The sequence below is a fragment of the Rhinoderma darwinii genome, chromosome 3 (assembly GCF_050947455.1).
Source record: "Rhinoderma darwinii isolate aRhiDar2 chromosome 3, aRhiDar2.hap1, whole genome shotgun sequence".
Classification (NCBI taxonomy): Eukaryota; Metazoa; Chordata; class Amphibia; order Anura; family Rhinodermatidae; genus Rhinoderma; species Rhinoderma darwinii.
The window spans coordinates 318,924,924-318,934,845 of NC_134689.1; the positions used below are offsets into that span (position 1 = coordinate 318,924,924).

At 43.5% G+C, this 9,922-nt stretch overlaps 1 protein-coding gene across 1 annotated transcript in view; it reads right to left on the minus strand.

Moving 5' to 3' along the window:
- LOC142749783 (protein FAM169B-like) overlaps nucleotides 1-9,922 on the minus strand; it is a 101,088-nt gene that overhangs the window by 63,473 nt on the left and 27,693 nt on the right. The window lies entirely within an intron of this gene.

The window sequence follows — 9,922 nt, forward strand, 5'->3', positions numbered from 1 at the left end:
TAAGGCCACAGTGCCCTCTGTAGATAAGGCCACAGTGCCCTCTGTAGATAAGGCCACAGTGCCCTCTGTAGATAATGCAACACACCCCTAGATAATGCCAGTGTCCTCTTCAGATACTGTCACACACCCACTTGTAGATAACGCCACAGTGCCCTCTGTAGAGGCTGCCACAGTGCCCTCTGTAGAGGCTGCCACAGTGCCCTCTGTAGAGGCTGCCACAGTGCCCTCTGTAGAGGCTGCCACAGTGCCCTCTGTAGAGGCTGCCACAGTGCCCTCTGTAGAGGCTGCCACAGTGCCCTCTGTAGAGGCTGCCCCAGTGCCCTCTGTAGAGGCTGCCCCAGTGATGTCAGGGGCTTGCCCAGAGCTGGAGTCCCAGGCAGAGCGCTAGTAGGCTCTTCCTGGGACTCCAGCTGTGCTCCTGACATCACTGGGACTCCTGCTCTGGGGAAGCCCCTGACATCATTGTCGATGTATGGACAGCGATGTCAGAGGCTTCCCCAGAGTCCCGGAGCAGAGCTGATTATAGCGCTCTGCCCGGGACTCCGCTCTGGGGAAGACCCTGACACACTGTCCATATATGGGCAGATATGTCAGGGAATTCTTCAGCGTCCCGGAGCAGAGCCTATACTAGCGCTCTGCCCAGGACTCCGCTATGGGGAAGACCCTGACACACTGTCCACATATGGGCAGCGATGTCAGGGAATTCCACAGAGTCCTGGAGCAGAGCCGACACCAGCGCTCTGCTCGGGACTCCGGCTCTGGGGAAGCCCCAGACATCGCTGTTCATATGTGGACAGCGATGTCAGGGAATTCCACAGAGTCCAGGAGCAGAGCCGACACCAGCGCTCTGCTCCGCTCTGTACAAGACCCTGACACACTGTCCATATATGGGCAGCGATGTCAGGGAATTCCACAGAGTCCCGGAGCAGAGCCGACACCAGCGCTCTGCTCGGGACTCCGGCTCTGGGGAAGCCCCAGACATCGCTGTTCATATGTGGACAGCGATGTCAGGGAATTCCAGAGTCTCGGAGCAGAGCCGATACTAGCGGCTCTGTGTCTTGCGGGCCGCAGATGACAGCCCCAGGGGCAGCATGCGGCCCGCGGGCCGCGTGCTTGAGACCCCTGCTTTATAGTATTCTTCCTTTGACTTATTAGATCTGAGGACAAACGTAGAGTTTTGTACTATACATACATAGTTTGTACGGTTGAAAAAAGACACATGTCCATCAAGTTCAACCAAGGGATGGGAAAGGGGAAGTAAAAAATTTCTACACATAGGAGCTCATATTTTTTTGTTCTAGGAAATTATCTAAGCATTTTTTAAAGCCATCTACTGTCCCTGCTGTGACCAGCTCCTGCGGTAGGCTATTCCATAAATTCACCGTTCTCACAGTAAAGAAGGCTTGTCGCCTCTGCAGGTTGAACCCTTTTTTTTTTCCAGACGGAGGGAGTGCCCCCTTGTTTTTTTTAGGGGGTTTTACATGGAACAGGATTTCACCATATTTTTTGTATGTGCCATTCATATATTTATATAAGTTAATCATGTCCCCCCTTAGTCGTCTTTTCTCAAGGCTAAATAGGTTTAGTTCTTTTAATCTTTCCTCATAACTTAGATTCTCCATGACCCTTATTAGCTTTGTTACTCTTCTTTGTATTTTTTACAACTCCAGGGCATCCTTTCTATGAACTGGAGCCCAGAACTGGACTGCATATTCTAGATGAGGCCTCACTAATGCTTTGTAAAGTGACAATATTACATCCCTGTCCCGCGAGTCCATGCCTCTTTTGATACACGACAATATTTTGCTGGCCTATGAAGCAGCTGATTGACACTGCATGCTGTTATTTAGTTTATGATTTACAATTACACCCAGATCCTTCTCATCAAGTGACTCCCCCAGTGTAGCTCCCCCTAGGACATATGATGCATGCAGGTTGTTCGTACCCAGGTGCATAACTTTACATTTATCTACATTAGACTTCATTTGCCAAGTGGACGCCCAAACACTTAGTTTGTTTAAATCTGCCTGCAATTCACAAACATCTTCCATAGTCTGAACTATATTGCATAGCTTGGTGTCATCTGCAAAAATAGAAATAGTGCTATTAATCCCATCCTCTATATCATTAACCCCTTCCCGCTCCTTGACGTACTATTACGTCATGGCAGCTGTATCGTTCGCGCTCCATGCCGTAATAGTACGTCTCGGGAGTAACGGCCGTTTCGGCCGTCCTCCCGACACATACAGGAGCTGTGACGCTGCTGTCTTGTTCAGCAGCTGTCACAGCTCCTACAGCGGGGACCGATCGCTGTGTCCCCGCTGATTAACCCCTTAAAAGCCGCGTTCTATAGAGATCGCGGCTTTTTAGGGGTTAAGCTGCCATCGCCGGCCTGCTACGCGATAGCGGCCGGCGATGGTGACTATGGCAACCGGACACCAAACAATGGCGTCCGGCTATGCCATAGACGGAAGCCTAGTGGGTCCTGACAACGTCAGGACCCACTATGCTTGCTGTCAGTGAGTAGCTGACAGTTCTAATACACTGCACTACGCATGTAGTGCAGTGTATTAGAATAGCGATCAGAGCCTCCTGCCCTCATGTCCCCTAGTGGGACAAAGTAATAAAGTGAAAAAAAAAGATGTGTAAAAATTAGAAAATAAAAGATTTAAAAAGTAATAAAAGTAAAAATCCCCCCTTTTCCCTTATCAGTCCTTTATTATTAATAAAAATATATAAACAAACAAATAAACTATACATAATTGGTATCGCCGCGTCCGTAACGGCCTGAACTACAAAATTATTTCATTATTTATCCCGCACGGTGAACGCCGTAAAATAAAATAATAATAAACCGAACCACAATCACAATTCTTTGGTCACTTCACCTCCCAAAAAATGGAATAAAAAGAGATCAAAAAGTCGCATGTACCTAAAAATGGTACTGATCAAAACTACAGTTCGTTACGCAAAAAATAAGTCCTCGCACGGCTTTATTGATTGAAAAATAAAAACGTTATGGCTCTTATAATAAGGTAACACAAAAAGTGAATGATTGTTTACAAAACGTATTTTATTGTGCAAACGCCATAAGACATAAAAAAAAACTATAAACATCTGGTATCGCCGTAATCGTATCGCCACGCAGAATAAAGTGAATATGTCATTTATAGCGCACGGTGAACGCTGTAAAAAAAAACGAAAAAAAAACAATAGTAGAATTGCTGTTTTTTAGTCACCACGCCACCTAAAAATAGAATAAAAACTGATCAAAAAGCCGCATGCACCCCAAAAAAACTACAATGGATTCCTCAAGGGGTCTAGTTTCCAAATTGGGGTAACTTTTGGGGGGTTCCCAATGTTTTGGCACCACAAGACCTCTTCAAACCGGACATGGTGCCTAATAAAAAAGAGGCCTCAAAATCCACTGGGTGCTCCTTTGCTTCGGAGGCCGGTGCTTCAGTCCATTACCGCCCAAGGGCCACATGTGGGATATTTCTCTAAACTGCAGAATCTGGGCAATACGTATTAAGTTGCGTTTCTCTGATAAATCCTTTTGTGTTATAAAAAAAATGGTATAAAGAGGATTTTCTGACAAAAAAAAAATGTAAATTTCACCTCTACTTTGCTCTAAATTTTTGTGAAACACCTAAAGGGTTCATAAACTTTCTAAATGCTGTTGTGAATACTTTGAGGGGTCTAGTTTCTAAAATGGGGTATTTGATAGGGGTTTCTAATATATGGGCCCCTCAAAGCAACTTCAGAACTGAACTGGAACCTAAAAAAATAAATAAATGAGGCAATACTTCGCTTCTTACATTATACTGATAATGAGCCGTGTCCACCCCGAGATGACCCCAGTTTTGACCGTTTGTATAAACGGAGACCCCTATTAGACCGTTCCAGTGCCCGGTTTTCCCAAGCATACACCCCCGAGAAGTGTATTTCTATTGATGAGTCCCTGGTACATTTTAAAGGGAGGGTTCAATTCCGCGAGTACCTGCCGGGTAAGAGGGCAAGGTATGGCGTGAAGATGTATAAGCTGTGAGAGTGCATCAGGGTATACCTACAGGTTTAGGATATATGAAGGAAAGGCCACCCCCAAACCAGACTGCATCCTGGACTACAATAGGTACATGGGAGTGATGGACTTGTAAGATCAAGCCCTGAAGCCCTACAGCGCCATGCGGTGTGGTATAAGAAGCTGGCCGGGAACATCATATAGATGGCTTTGTACAATGCGTACATGCTACGTCGATGTGCAGGCCAGACGGGAACTTTCCTGGAATTTCAAGAGGTGATTATCAAGAACCTAATCTTTAGGGACTAAGAAGGGGGGGCACCCAGTACTTCTGGAAGCGAGCCCACACGCATCGTACCAGGGCAACACTTTCCAGGGGAAGTTCCCCAAACTGGCAAGAAGGGAAAAAGTCAAAAGAGGTGCAAAGTCTGCTATAAGAGGGGGATAAGGGAGGACACAATATATCAATGTGACACGTGTCCCGAATAACCAGAGCTCTGTATGAAAGGGTTTTAAAATTTATCATACATCCCTTGGTTTATAATTTACCCCAATTTTACTTACCCTGATGCACTCCGCACAGCTTATCCCCCCTCGTCTTTCCCCTCTGGGCCCTGCTGTGTGTCCAGGCAGCTGATAACAGCCACATGTAGGGTATTGCCATACCCGGGAGAACCCACATTACAGTTTATGGGGTGTAGGTCTCCGGTCAAAATGGTCACTACACCTCGAAATGAATGCCTTAAGGGTGTAGTTTTTAAAACGGGGTCACTTCTTGCGGGTTTCAACTGTACTGGTACCTCAGGGGCTTCTGCATACATGACTTCGCACTAGAAAATCCCGAGTAGGCCAAATGGTGGTCCTTTCCTTCTGAGCCCTCCCATGGGCCCAAACGGCAGTTTATCACAACAAATGGGGTATTGCGGCACTCGGAACAAATTGCGCAACAGAATGGGGTATTTTGTTTCTTGTGAAAATAAGAAATTTTCAGCCAAAACTACATATTATTTGACAAAAATAATTTTGTTTTCATTCCCAGCCCAATTCAAATAAGTTCTGTGAAGAAACTATGGGGTCTAAATGGTCACATTACCCATAAATGAATTCCTTGAGGGGTGTAGTTTCCAAAATGGGGTCACTTCTGGTGGGTTTCCATTGCTTTGATACCTCTGGGGCTCTGCAAATGCGACATGGCACACGAAAACCAAACCAGCAAAATCTGTACTCCAAAGAACACACAGCGCTCCTTCCCTTCTGAGGCCTCCCATGGGCCCAAACGGCAGTTTATTGCCACAAATGGGGTATTGATGCACTCAGGAGAAATTGGGCAACAAAATTGAGTATTTTGTTCCCTGTGAAAATAAGAAATTTTGGTAAAAAATTACATCTTATTGGAAAAAATGACATTTTTTTAATGTCACAGCCCAATTGAAATAGGTGCTGTGAAAAAACTGTGCGGTCAAAATGCTAACAACAACCATAAATGAATTCCTTGAGGGGTGTAGTTTCCAAAATGGGGTCACTTTTGGTGGGTTTCCATTGCTTTGATACCTCTGAGGCTCTGCAAATGCGACATGGCACCCGAAAACCAATCCAACAAAATCTGGACTCCAACAAACATATAGCGCTCCTTTCCTTCTGAGCCCTCCCATGGGCCCAAACGGCAGTTTATCACCACAAATGGGGTACTGCCACACTAAGGACAAATTGGGCAACAAAATGGGGTATTTTGTTCCCTGTGAAAATAAGAAATTTTGATCACAAATGACATTTTATTGGAAAAAATGTCATTTTTTTCATTTCAGAGCCCAATTCAAATACGTGCTGTGAAAAAAATGTGCGGTCAAAATGGTAACAACAACCCTAAATGAATTCCTTGAGGGGTGTAGTTTACAAAATGGGGTCACTATTGGGGGATTCCTACTGTTTTGACACCTCAACACCTCTTCAAACCTGGCATGCTGCCTAAAATATATTCTAATAAAAAAGAGGACTCAAAATGCACTAGGTGCTTCTTTGCTTCTAGGGCTTGTCTTTTAGTCCACGAGCGCAGTAGGGCCACATGTGGACATTTCTAAAAACTGCAGAATCTGGACAATACATATTTAGCAGTGTTTCTCTGGTAAAACCTTCTGTGTTACAGAAAAAAAAATGAATAAAATTGAAATTCAGCAAGAAAAATGAAATTTGCAAATTTCACCTCCACTTTGCTTTAATTCCTGTGAAATGCCTGAAGGGTTAATAAACTTTCTAACTGCTGTTTTGAATACTTTGAGGGGTCTAGTTTTTAAAATGGGGTGTTTTATCAGGGTTTCTAATACATAGGCCCCACAAAGCCACTTCAGAACTCAAGAGGTACCTTAAAAAAAAGGCTTTTGAAATTTTCTTAAAAATATGAGAAATTGCTGTTTATGTTCTAAGCCTTGTAACGTCCAAGAAAAATAAAAGAATGTTCAAAAAACGATGCCAATCTAAAGTAGACATATGGGAAATGTGAACTAGTAACTATTTTGGGTGGTATAACCGTCTGTTTTACAAGCAGATGCATTTAAATTCTGAAAAATGCAATTTTTTCAAAATTTTCTCTAAATTTTGCAATTTTTCACCAATAAACACTGAATAGATCGACCAAATTTTACCACGAACATGAAGCCCAATGTGTCACGAGAAAACAATCTCAGAATCGCTTGGGTAGGTTTAAGCATTCCGACGTTATTACCACATAAAGTGAAATATGTCAGATTTGAAAAATGGGCTCTGAGCCTTAAGGCCAAAACTAGGCTGCGTCCTTAAGGGGTTAATAAATAAGTTGAATAATAGTGGTCCCAGCAGTGAACCCTGGGGTACACCACTTATAACTGGGGACCATTCAGAGTAGAGCAGCTCTTTTTTTTTTCTGGATTTCTGGACATTCTACTAGGGTTCATACAGTGAAGGAAATAAGTATTTGATCCCTTGCCGATTTTGTACGTTGGCCCACTGTCAAAGACATGAACAGTCTAGAATTTTTAGGCTAGGTTAATTTTACCAGTGAGAGATAGATTATATTTTAAAAAAAAACAGAAAATCACATAGTCAAAATTATATATATTTATTTGCATTGTGCACAGAGAAATAAGTATTTGATCCCTTTGGAAAACAAGACTTAATACTTGGTGGCAAAACCCTTGTTGGCAAGCACAGCAGTCAGACTTTTTTGTAGTTGATGATGAGGTTTGCACACAAGTTAGATGGAATTTTGTCCCACTCCTCTTTGCAGATCATCTGTAAATCATTAAGATTTCGAGGCTGTCGCTTGGCAACTCAGATCTTCAGCTCCCTCCATAAGTTTTCGATGGGATTAAAGGAACAGTGTCATCACAATTTTTTTTAAAATATGTTAACGATGTTAGTGCTTTATTAAAAATGTTTATATTTATTTGTGTGTTTGTGTTTTACTTTTTCTTATTTTTACACTTTTTCTTCCCTATGGGGGCTGCCATTTTTTTTTCCATTTCTGTATGTGTCGATTAACGACACATACAGACATGGAATACGGCAGCCACAGTCCCATAGGGACTGCGAACGGCTCCCGTCCCATCCACTTCAATGTACGCCGTCTGTGTGGGAACTGCGCATGCGCCGCTCCCACACAGTCCAATTTGAAATGCGCGCCGTCCGGCGCCATTTTCGTGTGGACCGGAAGTCGCGCCCGGACAGTAAGATTACTACTTCCGGTCGCGGCTTCCGGACTTGTGCACTTGGACCAGCGGCAGCAGACGGAGCGGACGGGCCGGAGGGAGCCGCGGCGGCAGGAGCAGGTAAGAGATTTATATGTATGTTCGTGTTTGTGTGTGTTTACTACTGTATGTAAACCTACTACACTGTGTGTTAGCTCAAAAAATGGCGACACACAGTGTAGGAGGTTAGACCGTTCAAACCCCTCGTTTATCCCGGCACTAGCCAGGATAAAGGAGGGGGGGGATGCTGAGAGCTCACTAGAGCGAGGGCTTTTTACCCAATTTTGCAGCATAAAGCAATGTGGTTGCTTTACCACATGCAATGCTGCAATTTTGGGAATAGCTCCATCTAGTGACCAGCAATGGGAAATATTATAAATTAGAATAAATTTATAATATTTCCTGACTCGTGAAAAAAATAAAAAAAATTTGAACAATGTTTAATCACCTACACACTAAATGTTTAATTAAAAAAAAAACAAACATGTTTTTCTGGCAACACATTGCCTTTAAGGTTTGGAGACTGGCTAGGCCACTCCATGACCTTAATGTGCTTCTTTTTGAGCCACTCCTTTGTTGCCTTGACCGTATGTTTCGGGTCATTGTCGTGCTGGAAGACCCAGCCACAAGCCATTTTTAATGTCCTGGTGGAGGGAAGGAGGTTGTCACTCAGGATTTGACGGTACATGGCTCCATGATGCGGTGAAGTAGTCCTGTGCCCTTAGCAGAGAAACACCCCCAAAACAATGTTTTCACCTCCATGCTTGACAGTGGGGATGGTGTTCTTTGTGTCATAGGCAGCATTTCTCTTCCTCCAAACACGGAGAGTTGAATTAATGCCAAAGAGCTCGATTTTAGTCTCATCTGACCACAGCACCTTCTCCCAATCATCTCAGAATCATTCAGTTGTTCATTTGAAAACTTCAGACGGGCCTTTACATGTGCCTTCTTGAGAAGGGGGACCTTGCGGGCACTGCAGGATTTTAATCCATTACGGCGTAATGTGTTACCAACGGTTTTCTTGGTGACTGTGGTCCCAGCTGCCTTGAGATTAACAAGTTCCCCCCGTGTAGTTTTCGGCTGAGCTCTCACCTTCCTCAGGATCAAGGATACCCCACGAGGTGAGATTTTGCATGGAGCCCCAGATCGATGTCGATTGACAGTGATTTTGTATGTCTTCCATTTTCTTACTATTGCACCAACAGTTGTGTCCTTCTCACCCAGCGTCTTATGGTTTTGTAGCCCATTCCAGCCTTGTGCAGGACTATGATCTTGTTCCTGACATCCTTAGAAAGCGCTTTGGTCTTGCCCATGTTGTAGAGGTTAGAGTCAGACTGATTAATTGAGTCTGTGGACAGGAGTCTTTTATACAGGTGACCATTTAAGACAGCTGTCTTTAATGCAGGCACCAAGTTGATTTGGAGCGTGTAACTGGTCTGGAGGAGGCTGAACTCTTAATGGTTGGTAGGGGATCAAATACTTATTTCTCTGTGCACAATGCAAATAAATATATATAATTTTGACTGTGATTTTCTGTTTTTTTTTTTAAATATATTCTATCTCTCACTGGTAAAATTAACCTAGCCTAAAAATTCTAGACTGTTCATGACTTTGACAGTGGGCAAACTTACAAAATCAGCAAGGGATCAAATACTTATTTCCTTTACTGTACTTCTCTTCTGTCTCGTTTCATCAGTAAGGGGAACAGAGTGCAGTCTAGGGAAGGAGTAGCATACCTCCAAATATAAGATTTCCTTCTTCTCTAGGCTGGGATGCACTTTTTTTTTTTTGACAGGAGAGATCCCTATAACGGTCTTGTAAACTGAGCCTTAGAAACATGCACCAAACATCTTTGTTCCTTGACAGTATTCAAACAAATCCAAAATAATACAGACTTGTTTACTAGTTTCTAATCTCCATTGCAGAGTCATTGGATTGGAATCTCTATGACTTGGAATGTTTTCAATGTGGCCAACACTAAAACGTGATAAATAATATCTAGAGTGCAAGTAATTCAATCACCGTTAGGCACAGATGCAATTTGCCATTAGAAACAGGCTCTGTTTACATGCGTGTTCTGTTTCCGTTCTACATCATAGTCAGCCTGTCCGTCGCATAAATCGAAAGTCAACGGGTTTGGTTGGGTTTCTGTCATTTTGCTGGACAAAATAACGATGCATGC